Source organism: Geospiza fortis, unplaced genomic scaffold (genome assembly GCF_000277835.1).
Source record: "Geospiza fortis unplaced genomic scaffold, GeoFor_1.0 scaffold40, whole genome shotgun sequence".
NCBI classification, from domain to species: domain Eukaryota; kingdom Metazoa; phylum Chordata; class Aves; order Passeriformes; family Thraupidae; genus Geospiza; species Geospiza fortis.
The window spans coordinates 30,275,717-30,295,675 of record NW_005054297.1 but is presented as its reverse complement, the minus strand read 5'-3'; the positions used below and the strand labels follow the sequence as shown (position 1 = coordinate 30,295,675).

The 19,959-nt window shown below is 39.6% G+C and overlaps 1 protein-coding gene across 2 annotated transcripts in view; it reads right to left on the bottom strand.

The window, feature by feature from the left end:
* Positions 1 to 14,398, bottom strand: part of SH3D19 (SH3 domain containing 19) — a 63,806-nt gene extending 49,408 nt beyond the window's left edge. For both annotated transcript variants that reach the window (XM_031066763.1, XM_031066768.1), the window contains exon 1: positions 14,222 to 14,398. The gene's annotated coding sequence lies outside the window, so the exon portion shown is untranslated. The remainder of the gene's footprint in view (positions 1 to 14,221) is intronic.
* Positions 14,399 to 19,959: the final 5,561 nt, after the last annotated feature.

The following is a 19,959-nucleotide window of genomic DNA, read 5'->3' as shown; positions in this document are numbered from 1 at the left end:
CTGCTTGCTTCATACATCTCTGTACATCAAATATAACCTGGTGGCTAGATGAGCTCCAGAACCTTTGTAATTGACATCACAGATGAATAAAACCTGGTTTAATAATGAAGGATGAGCAGGACAAAGGCATAAAGAAAACCAGTAAATCTGGATCCACAGGATTCAAGATGTCTTTACAGGGCTTTAACTGTTATAAAGCATGAATATTAGATTTTCTTCAAACAGTTTCTGTATTTCATAGAACATATGAGTATAGTGGTAAGATTATCTTTAAAGTACTGTAAAGGGAAAAACTGGTATGTCAATGTTCCCATCTGACTAGAAACATTAATAATGACTGTAACAAAATAGGTAACACTACTTTTATAGCAGTGAGTATCTTAAATCCCTACTAAATCACTTATCTGCAGATCAGCAAAGTGAAAACAATAGAAACAATAGGGAATGGGTGGGGAAATCACCCAAAGAAATTAAAAGATGGGTGTATTTCAGGTGGACTTTTGAAAACAGAGAAGCTTCAAAATAGAAACACAAAAGAACATTGCTCCAGAGAAGAACAAGCAAGAACAAAAGGATGTTGACTGCAAGGACAAGAACTCAGCAAGACCCAGATGATGCATATACTGGAGGTGAGGAATCCAGTGGAGAAAGCTCAGCTGCTTGCAAGTATACAGACTTCAAAGACATCACAGCAGTAATCAGACCAAGGCAACAAGGTACAGGTTGATTTTGCCTACGTATGTTTGTTTCCCATGTAAAAATCTGTAAAAGATATGCCCACTTGCTTCAATTGCTGTGTATCCTTTGAGAAGAAACTAAAGTAATAAGGAAGGAGTTCCTGGGGAATCTTGAGGCAACTGAGGCCTCTGACAGGTGAATCATTGAGTCTCGCTTCCCAGAAACACTACTAAGTAGGTTCTACACTCAGCATTGAAATAGTGTCTGGATCTTGCCTAGTCAAACATTAGCAGCATGATTCCAGCACTGCAATACAAAAGACAGATGTTTGGGATCTAAAATGTAAAGTTCAACCTAACCCACAGAACTGGGATTACGAGAAGCATTCAGCACTGGCGTGACCTCAGTGCCAAAAACTCAGTTGAACGCCTTTGAGAATTTCAAAATACAACAATTGCCAATGCCAAGTTCTTTGACAAGTCCCATGCCATAGGATTTCTGTGCTCCTTCAGCCTAATTGAACTTCCTTATAGGCCAGTCGAGTCAAACAAGCAGCATGAAATGTGCTGGAGTTTAACCTTTAGCTGAGTGAGGAAACAAAGGGAATTTCCTCATTGTTTTAATTACAGATGCGTGTTGGCAGTAAAGGCATTTGTTGTGAAGAACAGCCTACATGACAGAAATATTAATACATATATATCAAACAAAGTAAGGCTTTAACTGAGTGCTTAAAAACGAGAAACAAAGAAACCAAAACCCCTTGTACAACATAAATGTGAACCAATAGCCAAAAGATGTGTTTAAGAATACTACAAGGTCATCCATATAAAGAAACATACCGGTTTCAAATAGGCCGTTTGTACTTATAAACCAAAAATTTAACAAGCAGCAGAAACACTAATTTTCAACCGTCTTACATTAAAATCTCACAAAAGTAAAACAATTTTCATGCATGATCACATCTTGTTGCAATGTACTGCTGACTCACCCAGTTACACCCTACAGTATGTGAGATCCATGAACTTGTAACAGCGGCCCTTACAGAATGCACAGTGCACAGCAATTGTCAAATGAAATCTCATAACCACACCCTTCACTGGACCTGTCTTTTGAGAAGGTACCCTGCAAGCAGCTCAGTCAGAGATATGGCATGTTTTCCTGAACACTTTGCCCCTGCCCTTCTTGAAATGCTTCCTTTTCTTCTATGACACAGATATTCATAAAGCTTTTGGTTACAAAATACAGAAAATGATTCACCAGAAATTTGCACTACACAACAACAAACCATACATTCACGTATCTGTAGGTATGCAATGTTTACCTCTGAGTTTAAACATGACCTTAAACTTCAGTCCTTTTTATACATTCACAGTGATCCAGCAACTCTGAGTTTAAGGTCAACTCCAAAAACATATGCATCAAAGATTATTTTTCAAGTATTTTAATTTTGATTCTACAAGGAGGTTGGTAAGGTATAGTGTATAGGCAAAGTTAACACCTTCACTAGCCCAGGCTGGGGAAAAGCATTCAAGTTTATACATACTCAAATTATTTTCCAAGAGTGAAAGAGAAGCATCGATCCACAGAGCCAAAGAAATTTTTTAAATCATTCTGATGCCTACAAAATCTGCATTTATCCCACTGCAAAATCCTGATAGGTGGGAACAGCACTGAATTTGCTATAAGAACAAAATACCTACCTCAACAACCGAGAAAAGGCTTTTAACCTCCGGGGACATTTCTCCAGAGATCTCATCTTTGAGCAACTCACCATGCAAACATACTACAAGACAAAAGGAACTCCCTCCACCCTCAATCATATATCCTAGTTGTCTTACAACATCATGGACCTCAAATTATATGGCAAGACAGTAAATACTGCAGTCTCTAATGGATGATTACAACTTGGAAGAAATAATCACTATCATTTTTTGCCACCCAACTAAATTTAGCTTCAAAAATAAACACCTTGTAGAACAGATTGAACCGGACCTTGTCAGAGCAACAGCCATAAGAAATACCTCTCCAAAACATTTCACAGCCACAGATATCAATGCCCTTCCCTCACCTGTAAGTATTCTCCAAACACATAGCTCTATCACATGCTCCTCCATGCACTTCAGTCAATGTGCCACATGTCATCAGGTGAATTAGGCAGAGGAAATTAAAAAGAGCCACAAGTATCAGCTTACCCCAGCAACTAAAAAAAGCCCAGAAAAACCCGGGACCAGTGGCGTTACCCTTCTCTTTAACTATCTTTTCATCTCTGACCTCTAACCCTTGATCCATAATTTTTACAGGGACAGGTGTAGAAAATAAATATAACTTTTTTTTCAATCTCCATTTCAACTTAAAGGCCCTGAATTCAGACAACATAAGCAGGTAATTTCTCTAATCTCCACTCTCAGTGATGCCCTTAATTCCAAAGGCAGTAAATCATTCCCATCCTTTTTCTTGTATCAGTCAACCTTCTTGCCTATTGCTAAAATGCCTCTGGACCTCCAAAAGTAATAGTGACCTTTTTCTTAAGACTACCTAATTGATTGATCTATTTAAAAGCAGAACATCATTTTAACTTTTTCAAGAAGCAGCAAAGCTATAGGGAATGACAGCTCAGTCTCTTGCTCTACAGAACATAGAAAGCATTATAAAAAACTAGCAGACCCCAAGCTCAAAAGAGCCAAAGAGACTTTTCAACATGCAATGTGAGGTTAAGCTTTGGCACTGCTTGCCACAACATACTGTAGGTGCTAGAAGTGTGGATGAATTCAGAAAAACCCTAATGAAAACCTACTGTCGGCTAATAAATACAAAGTACCACTTCTCTCAGAGAGAAATACCAGCAAGGCAAGGAAGGTGATTCTGCCCCTCTGCTCAGCTCTGGTGAGGCACATCTGGAGTGTTTTATCCAGTTCTGGGCTCCTCAGCACAGGAGAGACATGGAGCTCCTGGAGCAGGTCCACAGGAGGGCACCAAAGATGATGATAAGACTGGAGCATCTCCCTTAAAATAACAGGCTGAGAGAGCTGAGCCTGTTCAGCCTTGAGAAAACTGAGAGGGGACCTCATCAATGTCTCAGTATCTGCAGGACTGAGCCAGGCTCTGCTCAGTGGTGCCAAGCAAGAGGACAAGAGGGAAGGGACAGAAGCTGATGCACAGGAAGTTTCACTGAACATAGGAAAGAACTTTTTTACTGTGCAGGTGACTGCGCCAAATTGTCCAGAGAAGTTCTGGAGTCTCTCTCACTGGAGATTATTCTCAAGAACCATGTGGACACAATCGCTGCAATGTGCTCTAGCATTACCCTCCTTGAGCAGGGTCCTTCACCTGGGTCACAACAACCCTAGGCACTGCTACAGGCCGAGGGAAGAATGGCTGGAAAACTGCCTGGTGGAAAAGGGCCTGGGGATGCTGGTTGATAGTGTTTGTTCATGAGCCAGCATACATCCAGGTGGCCCTCCAGGCCTGTCTCAGAAACAGTGTGGCCAGCAGGACCAACACAGTGATTGCTGCTAGGTACTTGGCCCTAGGGAGACCATACCTTGAATTCTGTATTTAGTTTTGGGCCCCTCACTACAAGATGGACACTGAGGTGCTGGGAGTGTCCAAAGAAGGGCAACAAAACTGGTGAAGGGCCTGGAGCACACACCTTGTGACAAGCAGCTGAAGGCATTGGGGGTGTTTATCCTGGAGAAAAGAGGCTCATGCAAAACCTTATTGCTCCCTAAAACCACATGAAAATAGGTTATATCAAGGTGAGGGTCTGTCTCTTCTGCCAAATAACAAGGAAAAGGACAAGAAGAAATGGCTTCAAGTTGCACCACAGAACAGTGTTGTCATTTCAGATCCATCTTTGGTGAAAAAAATAAATGCTGTTATTCACAGAAAGCATTTCTAGTCAGTTCACACTGGAAAAAGTTCATTTAACAGAACTCATTTCCTTGTCAACAACCTTAGAAGGAAGAAGATAGATTGAATAGTAAAGCAAATAATCTTTTCTCCTATACACCAGTAAGGTGTGGTGAGAAAGCCTCTCCTGCAGCTGTCATTAATGTACTTGTTCCATCATATCGTTCTCTTTTTTCCTACCTTCACCTGTCAGGAGCACTACATGCTTTCAGCTATTCATGGACCTATTATTTTAGAAGGGGCCATGGAAAAAAGGCAATAAAACAACACAGTGGTTTTAAAAACAGTTGTCCAAAGAAACTGTGAAACTTCCTGGTCCAATCACAAACTGATATCAGGATTGTTTGAACTATACTGTATTCATGGAATCATAAAATCATCAAGGTTGGAAGGGACCTTTAAGATCATCAAGTTCAACTGTCAACCAGGCACTACCACTGTAACCCCTGAACCACTAAACCATTAAATTGTATCATCCAGCACCAGATCCTGATGTGTCTTGACCACCTCCAGGGATGGTGACTCCACTACCTCCCTGAGCAACCTACTGGTTGCCTGACTACCATAACAGTGAAATAATATCTAATCTCAATCTCCTGTGTCTCAGTTTAAGGCCATTTCCTCTCACTCCTCCAACCTTCTTTCAGGTTCTAATACTAGATCCTGGATACTGGTGTGTGAGGGGATGGAGAAGCAGAAGTCCAAAGACATGAAATAGAAGAATTATAATAGTAAAACCAAAGCTGTTTCTTTTTAGTAAGCATTTATTCCAAGCAAAAGTATTGCCTAATAAAAACGTGATATCACCGAGGTACTTCTTTTGCTTCAACCAGATTATTATGCTATAGATCAAAAGAGAGATTTAACACAGTAATTACTGCTTGTGGTTGGAACACCCTGATTAGATTTGGACCTCCTCTTTAATTATAAGTCAACCTTTGCCTCAAGCCTCAGGAGATGGCAATGTCCACCATAGTCAGATGACAAGCCTCTTGTAACAACAATGCTCCCAAGATTAAGATGCAGCTATGCATACTTATAAAGACCATACTTCTATGAATACTTTCCATATTTAGGGTTGCATGGCTTAACTTTGGCCCTCTGTAGCAGGGGACCTTCCTGGGGCATGAGACCTGCTGGTGACCTGCCTTAGCTGTAAGCCTCCAAGGGAACAGGCAACATGACATTTTATATCACTGGATCTTAGTACTCTTCTTGAAGCTGAAGCAGCGAAAAAGCAGCTCATCCTTGTCTACACTAGGGGCTAATGCTAGCTCAGTTGAGCCTGTGATTTGTCACAGATGGCCAAAACTAGGACAAATGCAGCATGCAAACATGGCTTAAATTCAAATGGTGATGCCTGCGCTGAGCAAAATACCACTTTTGAACAGAGAAATTTTGTAGAAAAATCAGAAATGCAATCTCTCACAAACGACAGAATCAGAGTCAAAAGTACAACTGTGCAAACTGCACATTATACTGTACATTATACTAAAATACATTTAAGAGGAAGAAATTATCAATGTGACAGGCCTCACTACTGTGATCCAATACTTTACCCCCATGATGTAGTAAGAATGCAACTGTAACGTGCTTTAAGAGTACTTGATCAATCATTTCAATGTTCAACCTGCCAAATCAGACACTGGTACTTAAGGCAACTGATTCCCTATACTAGAATAAAGAACAAAGACATCAAAGAAATAACTTACAATGAAATTACAAAGTAGGTGAGTGGGACATTAAGAGAAAAAAAAAAAAAAAAGGGGAACGAGATAACAATCTCTTTTCTTTTGTGCACATCAGAGTAAGAGGCCACAGAAACGAATACAATATAACTGCAAACTGAGCTCTCCCACTCAAATTCCAGAGGCAAAAGAAAATGTAGATACTGAGCCTAGACAGAAACCTACATAAATCCTTAGGGAAATAAACAAAAGCTCCAACACTCTTAAAATATCAACATGAAATTCTTTCAGAGACAACCTCACGATTACTACTTCTGCATTGTAAGTTTACAACCTGCTGAGTCTGCCTCCTCAGCCCTGACACATATTCTATAGGCTTCTCTTAGCAGCTCCTCCTCTTTTTCTGTTTTCTTTGAGAACATTATAAATACCTCTGGAAAGAATTCTCTCCTAGCCCTCCTTCCCAGCTACCACAAACTTCATCTGCTGTTCATCATTGAAATGTCTTGGGGAGAAACAAAATTATAAAGAAGGAAAATTATAACCATGACTGATTAACTTGGCTTAAAAAATGTGCAATTGTGTCCTTAATGAAACCACCTTTCTTAGAACTGATATCTGTCATGGTTGTTCATGCCCCAGATAATTCTCCTAATGCACAAGGAGTGTGTCCATGTGTCTGGATGGTCCTCAGTACTTTCTATAGAAGTCTATTCTGAAAGATGATGGGATGGTGAAACTTGCTCATGTACACAAGATGCCCAAAGAAGCAGTGAAATTCTTTCAGCAAAGACAGAGGGTGAGCCTTTTCTCTTTATTCTTTCAACAACCATCTCATTTGCAGCGTTATTTTCCATTATGAATTAGAATAAGCACTGGAGAGCAGCCCAGACAACGGAAAGAGTTGTTCAGGGCACCAGAGCAAACAGTCCTTCAGAATTCCCTCTGCAGAAACCAGGAACAGAGCACTCTTTTTATTAAAACAAATCTCTCTTCTCTATTTAGGAATAAGGGATCTAGGAGGCTGGCTAGGATACACCCTTCACAATAACTCTTTACGGCTATCTGTGAGATGAATAGACAAAAATCCCCAACACAACAGTGACAAATGGCCAACATTAAAACAAACACCCCCAGGAACAGGCTCTAGATATTCTTGTGATCCCCAACTGCCAAAAACTATGCTGCACCCATCTGCCATTTATTCCTCAGCTCTAACTGTGATTCTTTTTTCCTCATTTACAGATAAGTATAAACTGAGCAGAGTAAAAATTAACATTGCAAATTAAAAATTATGCATAATGATTTATTGGGGCAAAGAAGCTACCAAAGAAACAAGCTGCACAAAACTGCTCCAGCTTATTCTACTCCCAGAAGCAACAGCTCCAAGGTGAAAGCACGTGCTGATGAGAAACGTGATAAACAAAAGAAAGACACATAAGTAGATTCTAATCTCAAACTGGACCAGTTTAAATCTATATTTAACCTGTGGGACTGCACTGAGTGAGTAAGTCCAAAATTTATCTCTTAGACTGAAAATAAAGGAGTCACATGAGCCTACTTTTAAGACAACAAGAAAAATCACAACTCAGAGCCCCTGTTTCCAGTTCTGCCATTGACTGATTGTGGAACTTGCAAGAAATCATCTGCCCCCCTATGCTGAACCTGCTTCATCTGTGAAGTGGAGACACAGCTATTTTTTTTTTCCCTGGAGACCAGCCTTGTGATCCAACTAACCACATGAGCACGGACAGCAGCACAAAAGAGAGAATGAGACCTTTCCTTCTTGGAGCAACACAGGCTTAGCTCAGCTCAGGGCAATTGTGAAACTGCACCCCAAGGATTTGGAAAGGAGACTAGATACTTTTTAGAACAACCCCGACTTCTGACCTACTGGGAGGGTACAAAAGCAGGACATTTCTATTTTCACAGCCTAAAAACATGCTTAGAGTAAGAGTAACCTGATACTCCCTAGCCTTAAGAATTGCAAAAGCTAAATGTAATTAATAAGAATATCACAGTAAAACATCCCCCAACATTCATTCTTTCTTCCACACACAACCCTTCCCATTCAGATGGAGTGCCAGCAAGGTTCAAAGTCTCAAACTTCAGATGTATTACAGTCTGTTACACTGGCTGGATGGGCAAAAGCCTGAATCTTTCCTGCGTAAAACAGAAGCATTGACAAGGCTGTCCACACATTACTAGTAGACAACACAAGGGTTTTAAACAACAGTGATGAAAAACTGTACTTCAGGATGTTTGTGTGAATGAATTTTGTCCTCCTGGATATGAAGTAGTCCAGTGTTTAGACTGTTTCCCTTGGAAGTGTTTCCCACAGCACTATCAATTGGAAATAAAGTTAGTAAATGACAGACAAGCAGCCTTAGGCTGAAAGTAAGTAGGCTCAATCTCTCGTTCCTGGGAGATTTTCAAATCTTGGCTATAAAAAAACATCATGGACCTGACCTAGCATCAGCATCTTCCCACTATGAGCACCATGCTTGATTACATGACCTGCAAGATCTTCCCTCCATTCTGTGATTTCTCGGTACAGAAGCAGCAGAAATCTCTCCACACTGCCCCTTTGACTAAGACAGAGCATTCACCAACAATATAAAGTTTAACAAAGACAAATGCCAGATTCTATACCTCAGATAGGGCAACCCTGAATGTACATACAGACTGGGGAACGAGAGGCTGCAGCAGCACTGCAGAAAGGGAGCTGGGGGTCCTGGTCCATGGCATTGAATGGGAGTCACTGAGCCCTGGCAGTCAGGAGGGCCAGCCCTGTCCTGGGGGGCAGCAGGCACAGCCAGGCAAGGGAGGAGATTGTCCTGCTCTGCTCTGAGCTGGGACAGCCTCACCTCCAGTGCTGGGGGCAGCTCTGGGTGCCACAACATAAGAAAGACACGGAGCTGTTGGAGAATGTCCAGAGGAGGGCAAAGGCCTTGAGGGGAAGCTGTGCGAGGAGTGGCTGAGGTCACTTGGGCTGTTCAGCCTGGAGGAGAGAAAACTGAGGGGAGACATCACCGCAGTCACAACTTCCTGGTGAGGGGAAGAGGAGGGGCAGACACTGATCTCTTCTCTGTGGTGACCAGTGACAGGACCTGAGGGATTGGCCTGAATCTATGGTCAGTGGAGGTTTAGGTTCGATATTAGGAAAAGGTTCTTCACCCAGATGGTGTCTGGGCACTGGAACAGCTCCCCAGGAAAGTGGTCACAGCTCCAAGCCTGACAGAGTTCAAGAATCATTTGGACAATGCTCTCAGGGATATATGGTATGACTCTTGGGGATGGTTCTGTCCAGGGCCAGGAGTTAGATTTCAATGACCCTTGTGGGTACTTTCCAACTCAGGATATTCTGTGATCTGGTGAAACTGTTAAATGACTGACTGTAATGTCAGTTACAACATAGAAAAACCTGTTACTGTTTTCTCAAGACCTCAAAAGCATACTGATTTGCAAAACCACCTCATTTTAATTATAAAGAGGGGACAGTTCCACCACATTCTCAAGCCAGTGCCTTAGGATTCCCTTCATGCTCTGTTAAATGCTTAAGATCTTCATTAAAGGGCGTCTTTTCAGGTTTCACCGATGATCTGGGAAAACACGTTCTTAAGAGACAGTCCAACTGTTACTGTAGTATCTCTTAAACACAGTTTCACAAAATCAACATTATGTAGCATAGGAAACAGAAATGCAGAGAAGCTTTGACTAATGGAATTCTGCTACATTAAAAAAAACCCAAACAAATAAATAAAACCAAAGTCAAAATATCATTCATAAAAATGATTACTTAATTTACCAGAGCTTCATTAAAGGGATCAGTAGCCCCTTTGATCAGCCACTACAAGTGCTTGTTTATAAAGGAACAAAAGACAACTTTTGTCTATTTGTATTGTTGACTTGATGCATTTTAAATAAAAAAGCTCAATTTACTGCAATCAAATGAAGGCAACCAGCTGTAAAAGAACTTAAACACATTACAGTCACCAGGCAGACTATATGAAGCAAAACCTAGGATCTGTTTCTAGAAATGAACTAATTACTTTCATCCCTCTCCCCATTTTTCACAGTAGACACTGATATTTCTGACTTGACTTCAAGTGATTGATACCCTACTAAATCTCTCAATAAATTGCTGCAGTTGTTAGCTACCTTCATCCACTCATCTCCAAGGTCAAGGCAACTACAATGAATTATACCAAATTACAGGACTGTGTTTCAGGATTTTTTGATCCATAATCCTTAACCAAAAGAAGAAAAAAAAATCCAAGTCCTTCTACAAGCTTTACTCACATTCAGGGATTAACTACAAATATGTAGATGCCTGAAATCTTCTTTTCTATTACTATCATATAATTTTCAGTTTGAAAACATTTGGAGGAATAAAGACCTACTTCTTTTGACCTAATTGACTTGTGTTACAGCAGTGCATGACCTGAAGCTATCAGACATAACAGTACAAGCATGACCTGACAGTAAAATCAAAAATTATAATTACAGACCACTATTACCAGTAGAAATATATTTTCATACTGTCCGAAATGTAACAATTGAAGGGTGGCTATTAGGTCATGAAACTAAATGTCTCTTGATTAACATTAACATAGCAATAGGTATTACTTGGATTCAGTGAATACTTGGTTTTGATCTTACTAATGTGCTATATTTAACAAAAAAATCATTGCAGAGCAGTACATGAAGTAGATACACAGGCCTGTTCTGCTGCTCATTGCTTTATCTAAACTCTCCTGAGTGTCAGATGGCTGCTAATCACCAGAAGAGGCAGAAGATAATGCAATAATGCACATTTTGTAAAGGTCACCTGTTTCCATCCCTTTAAATCATTATCTGTGGTCTTTGGTTCATCCACTCTCCAGGTTTATTCCCCATGCCATGCTAGATCCCTGTATCACCCTCAGAATGCTCCCTCTTTCTGTAGCATTTCTCCCATGCTAAACATTTGATAGGCTAACAACCAAACCAGAATAATTGTCAGAGTTCATATACTGCTGTAAAAATTCTTCTGAATGGCATCACCCTATAATAAAGTACTGTATTAATGACCATTTTTATACTGTTCTACCTAGAACAGGTTTTTTAATGTCTTTCACTGCAAGTGAATTATGTTTTAAAACTGATCCTGTCTCACTATATATAAACTCTTCATCCCTAATAATGTAAAGACTCAAGCACAAGCTTGAAATACATCTAGAAATACACAGGCAGAGACATATATAAGAACAGGAGATTAGAAAGGGCAAGATTTAGAACCTTGAAATCACAAGGAATATTGTTATGTGACCTTTTTGTTATGATGATCATCTTTCAAACCACAACCTAACCTTACAACATATGAGGAAGAGTTGGTGGTGAATATCTGGGCCTTCTTTTGGTCTCTTCTTATCCCAGTGTTCCATATTTATACTTATACTTGACAGACTTTCGGGCAAGATCTCATCAGAGCTTTGTATGAAACAATAAACTAGTTCTCTGGCTCTCTCTTGGAAACATCTACATCTGCTATTTCATCTTAGGTTACCTACTTTTCTTAAGGCTCACTGCTTATTCCTTCATCTTGTTAGCTGGTCTACCCATGTCTACATTCAATATTTCATAGTAATTCTAGTGCAGAAACTTGTTTCCAGACCTTGACTTCAAGACCTGCAGTGTCATTTTTGTTCCACCTGAGACCAAGAGAGGGGTACTACCTTGCGTGTTTAAGCTGTGCATCCCTCAACATGCAGATTAAGGAATAAGTAGCCAAGATGCCTCTGAACCATTGTATTTTCTTCTTCCCTTGTCATGAACTGCTCCCAGAGAGGACAGTGTCCAAAGTGCAGTAGCTCATCATAAAATGGAATAAAGCTGCCCCCAGCAACATTCAAACAGCTTGGAAATGCTGCTTATGTTACAAGAGAAGAGTGCTTTGCACTTCAGTTTTAGCTATGCATACTTCACAATTTAGTTTTCCCTCAGGTCTTCTATCAAGGGGCTCTGGCCTTGATGCAACTGCAGCTCTTTTCCAGGGCATGACATGGCCAGACTTGGGATAAGAATCTCACCCAGCTATTTGCCACCACAGAATAATGCTTCTAATTATAATGAGAGACGAACCACTGAGTGCAGCAATATCAATTAGCAGAGTACATAATTTAAGTAAGGCAGGCTGCTCCTGTTCAGTCTAGAAACAGTAATGAGACGTGCACAAACCAACACTACCCTTCAAATGGTGGCTTTTCTTCCTTGCAGCTCATGACACAATGGCCAGTGAGACTGAGAAGGGGGTAGAAGATACATAGATATGGTCAGAAAGCACATGCACTACCTATAGGAATGAAAGACTACTGAAAGCTGCATTTCTCTCAACATTATGAGCAATCTACATTATACTCTTAATTACTCTGTGCTTTCCACATGAGAATTTGGAGACTGTAGTCCAGGCAACTTAGGGCAGTGTTTTATTGCCAAGGCTGGTCCACATTTGACTTTCCAATTCCATGGAAAAAAATCTGAAGTTTTACTTTGCTTTTGGTCCAAATTCAAACTTGTAAAACACACTCAAGAGCAAAAAGATACTAGTGAGAACAACTAGGGAGAAGAAAGAGGAAGACACTGAAGCTATTTCAACCTTAAACTAAACATTTTGATAAAACAAGTTTTCCTTTTGAGAATGATTTGGATTTGTTTGACATTATTGTAATATGACACGATCTAATGAAAGCCCTAACATTTGGACTGTAACCACAAAATTTTTAGAAAATCAAAGAAAAGAAAAAAGTTCAGTATTTTTAAGTATTAAAGGAAATCAGCACATGCAGTGATTGAGGTTTTAAGCAGATAAAAGTATTCAAAGACAAAGGCAATACCCCCCTGCAACTTAAACACACTGCTGGAATCAGCTACAGTGCTGTGGCAGATGGGGGAGGGAAGGGAAAAACATCCTCTCCCATCACATCACACAATAGATACAACACATCAAGTGTGCTGTAAGAAAATGCTACACTGTTCTTCCAGCTATAAATCCTAGCCCACTGTACTGTAAAACTGTACCGAAACGAAAAAATGCAGACTGTAAAAATCAATTGAAAAGGTCAGGTCATGTCAAAAGCCTGGACACCAGGGGAATTTTTTTAGAATTTTTTTTTCACAAAGGAATGGGAGAGCCAGTGTTCACTGGCCTGCTCTATCACTTTGGTTCATTAAAATTCCACTATCTACCACATGACATGGACAAAATCCTATTCCCCAGAGGAGAACAAGACAGTTTGAAAATGAGGCAATAGAGAAAGAGATTATTTAAAAATCAGAGGATAAGAACTACAGAATATTCAGAAGCTTAAGGGAAAATATGGCCTTGCAAATCAATAGCCCAGAAGTTCATGACAAGTCTTGATGGAAATTATAAATAAACACAATGTCTTGCTGTGTGTGTGCATGGGCTTTGTTTAAAACACTTTTGTTTCTTGTGAAACCTTGCGTATGATGGGATCAGAGTCAATGGAATAAATAATAAATTGTTGCTATTTTTGACTGAACCAAGAATTACTTTCCTTGCTATAGAAGCAAACAGTTCAAAGTAGTAAAAGTCATGAGGGGCTTCTTCTTTTAAACCACAGTTTTACCAAACAACCCTGAGCATGATACATAAACAAGCATTTGGAGTTTCAGTGTGCACAATTACAATCTAGCAAGTCCTATTAATTTCTTGAAAAAAGAACTTTGCCCATAAAGAATACAAAACAATTATTTTTAACACAAACTTATTTTGTTTAACACAAAACTTATTTTATTTTACATTACTGTTACCAAAACAGAGAAATAGAAGATTGACATTTTTATATTTCTAGCCAATTTCCTAGTTCACCCAATAAAAGGAAAAAATTAGGGTAAAAAAAAGAAAGAGAAGGGAAGAATAAATAAAGAAATACAGGTCTTACCCCGAAGAGCGGCAGTCTGGTTTATTTCTTTCTGAGCGATCTGTGAGAAAGGAGGCATAATATCAGCACAGAAGTTGGATGTTCTTTAGCAATACTAGTACAGAAGTCTTAAGAGAACTGTGAAACCATATGACTAGCAAAACCAAAAGCTGATTCTGTTCTAAAACTGTTTTCCCACACTGGACTAGACTGCCTAAGACCAAGTACAATTACTGTAAGTTTAACATTTGTTACAATTCCTCCACTCAAAACACAGTGTATTTAATGTTTTGTATTAATGCTTTGGAAGCTTCTCCTCCCTTTAGCTGAAATGAATAGTGCTTTAGTTCAGGATAGAAATAAGGGAGAGGGAAGAGGAAAAAAGAAAAACCACAGATTACTCAGCGCAAAAAAATCATTCCATGAATCATGGCTGGCAGAGTTCCCTGACAGGATGGGAGAAAAATCAGCAGTTGGTTGCAGCAACATCTGCAAATACACTGAATCCAGTGCAATCCCACCATTAACTCTTCAGCTTCTGGGGGTTCCAAATACTGAATTTTTCTGTGTTTTTAGAAAGGGTTTTCTTTATCCTGTAAGTATTTCAAGTAGCTTATTTGGACTAATGAGATTGACCCACAAAAATCTACGTATAAAGCTCCAGCATGCACCAAAAGTATACAATATTTCTCTCAAGAGTTATGGTTGTTGTACAAGCATTATAAAATAACTGCAGTGCTATGATATTAAAATTCATGTATTATCTTTTATATTTTAAGTCCAGAATATCTTTTACTGCATGACTTGAACTACTTGAAAAGCTGAGGCTGCTGTCCACCTAAAACGCATATATTCTAAAATTAGAGGGGGGGGTTAATCTTTTTATGCAGAAAGATCCACTATACAAGCAGAAGTTAATTCCTACAGCTGCACATAATCTCCATTGACCATGGTGCTTTTGCTTCTAATTTGATCTCTGTGTATTTTAAACAGAAAGCTATTTTTCATGTGTTAATAAACACTTTACTGAAAAGCTTGTCTATACAGAAGACTCTTCCTAAAAAAAAATTCATGCTCACAGATTGTATTTTCAATATTAAAGCTCTGCATCTGAAATAAAATTTGCTCTGTTAACAGTACACATTTGTTTGTGCAGTTTTATTTCCTATGTAAAAGAAATATTTTCCTCTCCAAGCTTTATGTGTTCATTTGATTAAGCTTTCATTAAAGTGGTAAAAAAATTATCTCATGTCAACAGTGCTTAAAAGTATGTAATGCTTTTTCCATCCATAGGTGCTCCTACTGAGCTGTCATAGCCGCACAGTTATAATTTATTGTCTTCCTGACTCATGGCGATCTTCATTTCATCACACTGTGTGCAACTCGGCTAGCAGAAGCACATGGTATAGCTCTGGAATAGCTCAAACCAGAGCTGCAGCAGCAGCTCTTCAAACACACACTCCTTCCATCCTTACCATGTAACCTCCTTACCTGGGAGCACTGAACAAAATGAGACCAGACTGCCTACTGAAATGTGCTCGCCATCTGCTGCTTGTTATCAGCGTCTCCTGCTCTGTAAGCAGCCACAATCTAACAGCATTCAGACAAAGCCCCCCCACTGCTGAAACGATCGTGTGAATGAAAAGGAAGAAAACGAGTCGGAGCACATGTAAGCAAAGCCGCTGGGAGCTCTCCCACACAGCCCATGCCAGTCAGCAGATCCTCCACAGCCCGCCCACACCGCTGCAACCTGCTCATTCAGGAAATCAATGTGATTCCCTCTCCCCTTTTATTTTCATTCCTGTTTCAGCATTTCAATACTATATTTGGTTTTGCACATTTTATTTTCTGATAAACTTAGAGCACACCATCCACACGCATACTGATCTTCTTGGAAAGAACAAATTGTAATCCTACAAGCAAATAGCCAACGTTTTAAAACAGAACTAAAACCTCCACCTCATTTAGTTTGCTGTGACCTTAACCTTTTACATTTGTTTTAGTTTCAAGCACAATGAGAGACTCAAAGAGCTCAATCTTTCAGTTATATGCTTGGAGTCAATTAGGTGGTGAAGTCACTGTACCAGGAGGTGTTTAAGGAAAGACTGGACATGGCACTTGGTGCCATGGTCTAATTGACAAGGTAGTGTGGTCAAAGGTTGGACTCAATCTCAGAAGTCTTTTCCAACCTAATTGATTCTGTGATTCTGTAAATTTTGCAATTCTAAATGCTGTTTTGGCATTAGGTACAAGCATCAATTCAAATAATGACACACCTCTATAAACACTAGAATATGAAAGCCTAGAAAAAACAGGCATTTTTTTTGCAATACACACACACACACACAGATCTTATCTTTCCATTCTGTAGGCAAATCCTTGACTTGAAAAAAGCTGAGTCTCAAAAGTGCATGCCCACAACTAATTTTCTTTTTTTTATACGTTACCTCAACAGCAGAGGGATGTCTTTGTAATCTTTTCTAACACAAATAAGCGAGAAGACTGTATAGTTACAAAGACCTGAAAATGAAATCCTGCACTACATATTTTCCTGAATAGCAAAGATATAGATTGCTATAAAACATTGCAGGACATTATGTCCTTCTAGCAGAAAACTGTGTATTCTTCAATTCTAAACTCTGGAAGCCAAAACTGTGTGTCAGATCAGAGCAAACACTGAATGCTGCTGGACTAGCACTTACAATGAACAAACAAGCCTGTCTGCACTCTGGCATAGGAAATGCACAGGAAAAAAAGCCACTTCTGGTGACAGATACTACCTTCCAGACACAAGACACCAGTACTATCCTCCCTATCCTTCTGTTGCTAAAAGCAATAAAATTCTTTACTGTGTATGCAGTTGTAGTAAAATATGCTAGGAATTTACAAGCAGCTAGACTCACAAGCTACAGAACCAGACTGTACAATCCTAAGTTTATTTTAGCTAATGAAGTCCTTTCTGCCTGTCCTCCAATCCACAATTTGCATAGCCAGAGATCTGCAGTCTCTCAATCCTTAAGAACTGACCATGCTCCAACCTCCTGAAGACCATACCTGAGATTTTCTCCACTTCATACTCACATCTACTATTTACAAAACCTTTGTTGTCCTCATAAAATTGCAGCCATACAAGAGAAATATATTAGCCTTGTTCAGAAGCACGATATAGTGCAGGAAGCCAAGCAGCTAACAGGTGGAGCAGATGAGGTGGAAGAAGTCAGAGACTCCAGGCTGAAGTTGGGAAGACTGTTGTCCAGTTCTAAGCACAGCAGAAGAATCAAGGAAAACATTAAGGCACCAAAACTGCTCAGCATACCACAATAGTATGGCAAATCTAACGTTTCTTTACAAAATCATGCTCTGTGTGTTTCACCTTATGCCTACTTTCAGCATGCAAAGGCTGAGTGGCAGACAGAAATGCCATGTTCCAGTTGCTTTCAGAAAAAAAGATGATTCTCTTACACTCCAAGTTTGGGAAAATTAGCTTCTTTTGTTGTTTGTTTTTAATACAACAGAAAAGATTTTCTTCTGAAGGAAAATATAAATATAATCATCAGGAGAAAAATAACTGGGTCAACATCATTTCAGTTGCTCCACAAACCCAAAATGGTTTAAGTTTTTGCCAAAAAGACCACCAATGCAGAAAACAGTATCTTTTGAGGCAATCACTCTTGTTTCTGGAAGACACGCAAAGAAATGGAAAAAGGCAACTCACACTCAGTAGAGCCATTATTTTCCTCTGTTTATTTTGCAAGCTTCTTCAAAGCATCTTGTTGCTAAGAGTGACTTCAACTGAAAAGTTTGCTCTCACTAGAAAAAAATTCAAGTATAAACATAAAATGTTGAAAAATGAGTGGAAAGTTAACACACATTCTGCTGCATCAAACTGCAAAGCTACTGGGAAACCTCCAATGCAATTACCTCCTGAGGCTGGTAACTTCCCACTTTTAACCCCATTCCACAGCTTGATCTCTTAAAAGCTGAAGGGAGGAAAGGGGGGCACATGCCATTCCCATTTTTGGGAAATAGAGTTTAACTATGCCTGCTGAATTGACCAGTCAGCAAAAGAGGCAGGGCACTAACACTCTCCTCCAGGAAGACACGTAGTTAGAGCAATCAGCAGTCTCCATCCCAGTATTTTTGAGCCCCCAATGGCCCAGCAGCGGTTTCACAAGGAAAGCAAGCATGATGTGCTACTGTAACAATGACAAACCTCCAGATAAACCAAGCAATGGAAACCATGGGCTTTTAAGCAGTGCTGGCAACACCAAAATATAGAGAGAAATTATGTTTTCAGGATAAGAAAATTATTGGAAGAGGCTGTACAACTTTCATCCTGATGATGCATCTGAATGCTTCAATCCCCAATGAGCTTTGAAGGCCATCAGGCCTTAACAAAGCCAGACACTAAGACCAATACAGCAGCTTTACAAGGCATCGTGCTGAAACGTGATGCCACTATTTCAGTCATATACATCTAGACCCAGGTGACCACAGCTAAATGGTGCACCAGTCCCTGCCAGACAACTGAATCAAAACTTCCAAGTTTTCATTTCTAATTGCCAGTGTAGATGGGGCTCTCACTCAAACGAACTGCACATTTTCTGGAAAGAAGGTCTGCATTTGTGGGGGATTTTCAATGCTAGTTGCTTTATTTGCACTGGAACAAGCAGTAACTGCCACTGATACTGCCACCTTTTTGCCTCTGTTTGTTAAGGCATAGTGTGACTGAAAGCCACTCTTCCTTCCTTTCAGCACTTCCATCAGGTATGGAACCAGAAAAATGCAAATTGATTCCACTGTGTAGAATCTACTATACATTTTGGTCAATTTTGTTAGGAACAGTCATACAGCAAAACCCATAAAACTGAACACTTGTTTAGTATTTTAATATTTTAACAGCAGAGTCCTTATCAGTTGTTTAAAAGACAGAAGGCTCAAGCAGAGATTAATGAGAGGCTTGGAAGGAACTTTTAAAATTTACTTTATGTATAGCTTCCCCTTTACTGCAAAAGGCTACAAAATCAGGACATGCTCAGAGTTTTTAATTGTAAAAGTACACAGTTTTTATACTTACTTTAAATTCTACAGTATGCTGTTGACTTCCAGAGCAGTACACTGCCAGGAAGAAAACAATATTGTAACATCCTCCACAATGAAATTATAGTAGTCTGTCAGTTTTAGTGCTAAACAGTAACTGAGTCTGTAAGCACAAAGCATTCCCGCAGTTTTTCATACTTGGACTAATGCTTTTTTCCCCTCACTCTTAAACACAACTGATAGATGGCTGGGGATGGACCCCAACACACAGCTGAGAATACAATGAACCTCTGCAGTCTAGTATTTAATTCTGAAACCTACTGATCACCATAAAGCGTGTAATTATCCCAAGACTTTAAGTTATAGTATCTTTACCTTGCTAAAAAGGTTAAAAATAAACTATAATCATCTTTAAAGCCTTTAGTGCACTTTTAAGTGCACAACATATAAGTGAAAAAGGATTTTACTGGACAGCAGAGGCCACATTTGGCAATGCTACATTTGCTGTTGATTAGTTTTTGTGACTCTGAAGTTCCACCCCCTCATTCTTGCGCCTACATTTCTCCTGCACTGCAACAGCAAAAGTGTGTGCACTTCAATGTGAGCACATGTGCCAGCAAAAGAGGGGGCAGATGCAGAAAACAAAAGGGAAAGGAAACAGACTGTGTAAGCTATCACCATTTCCCTAAAAGGTTCGTGCTGTAAGAACCTAGACTAAA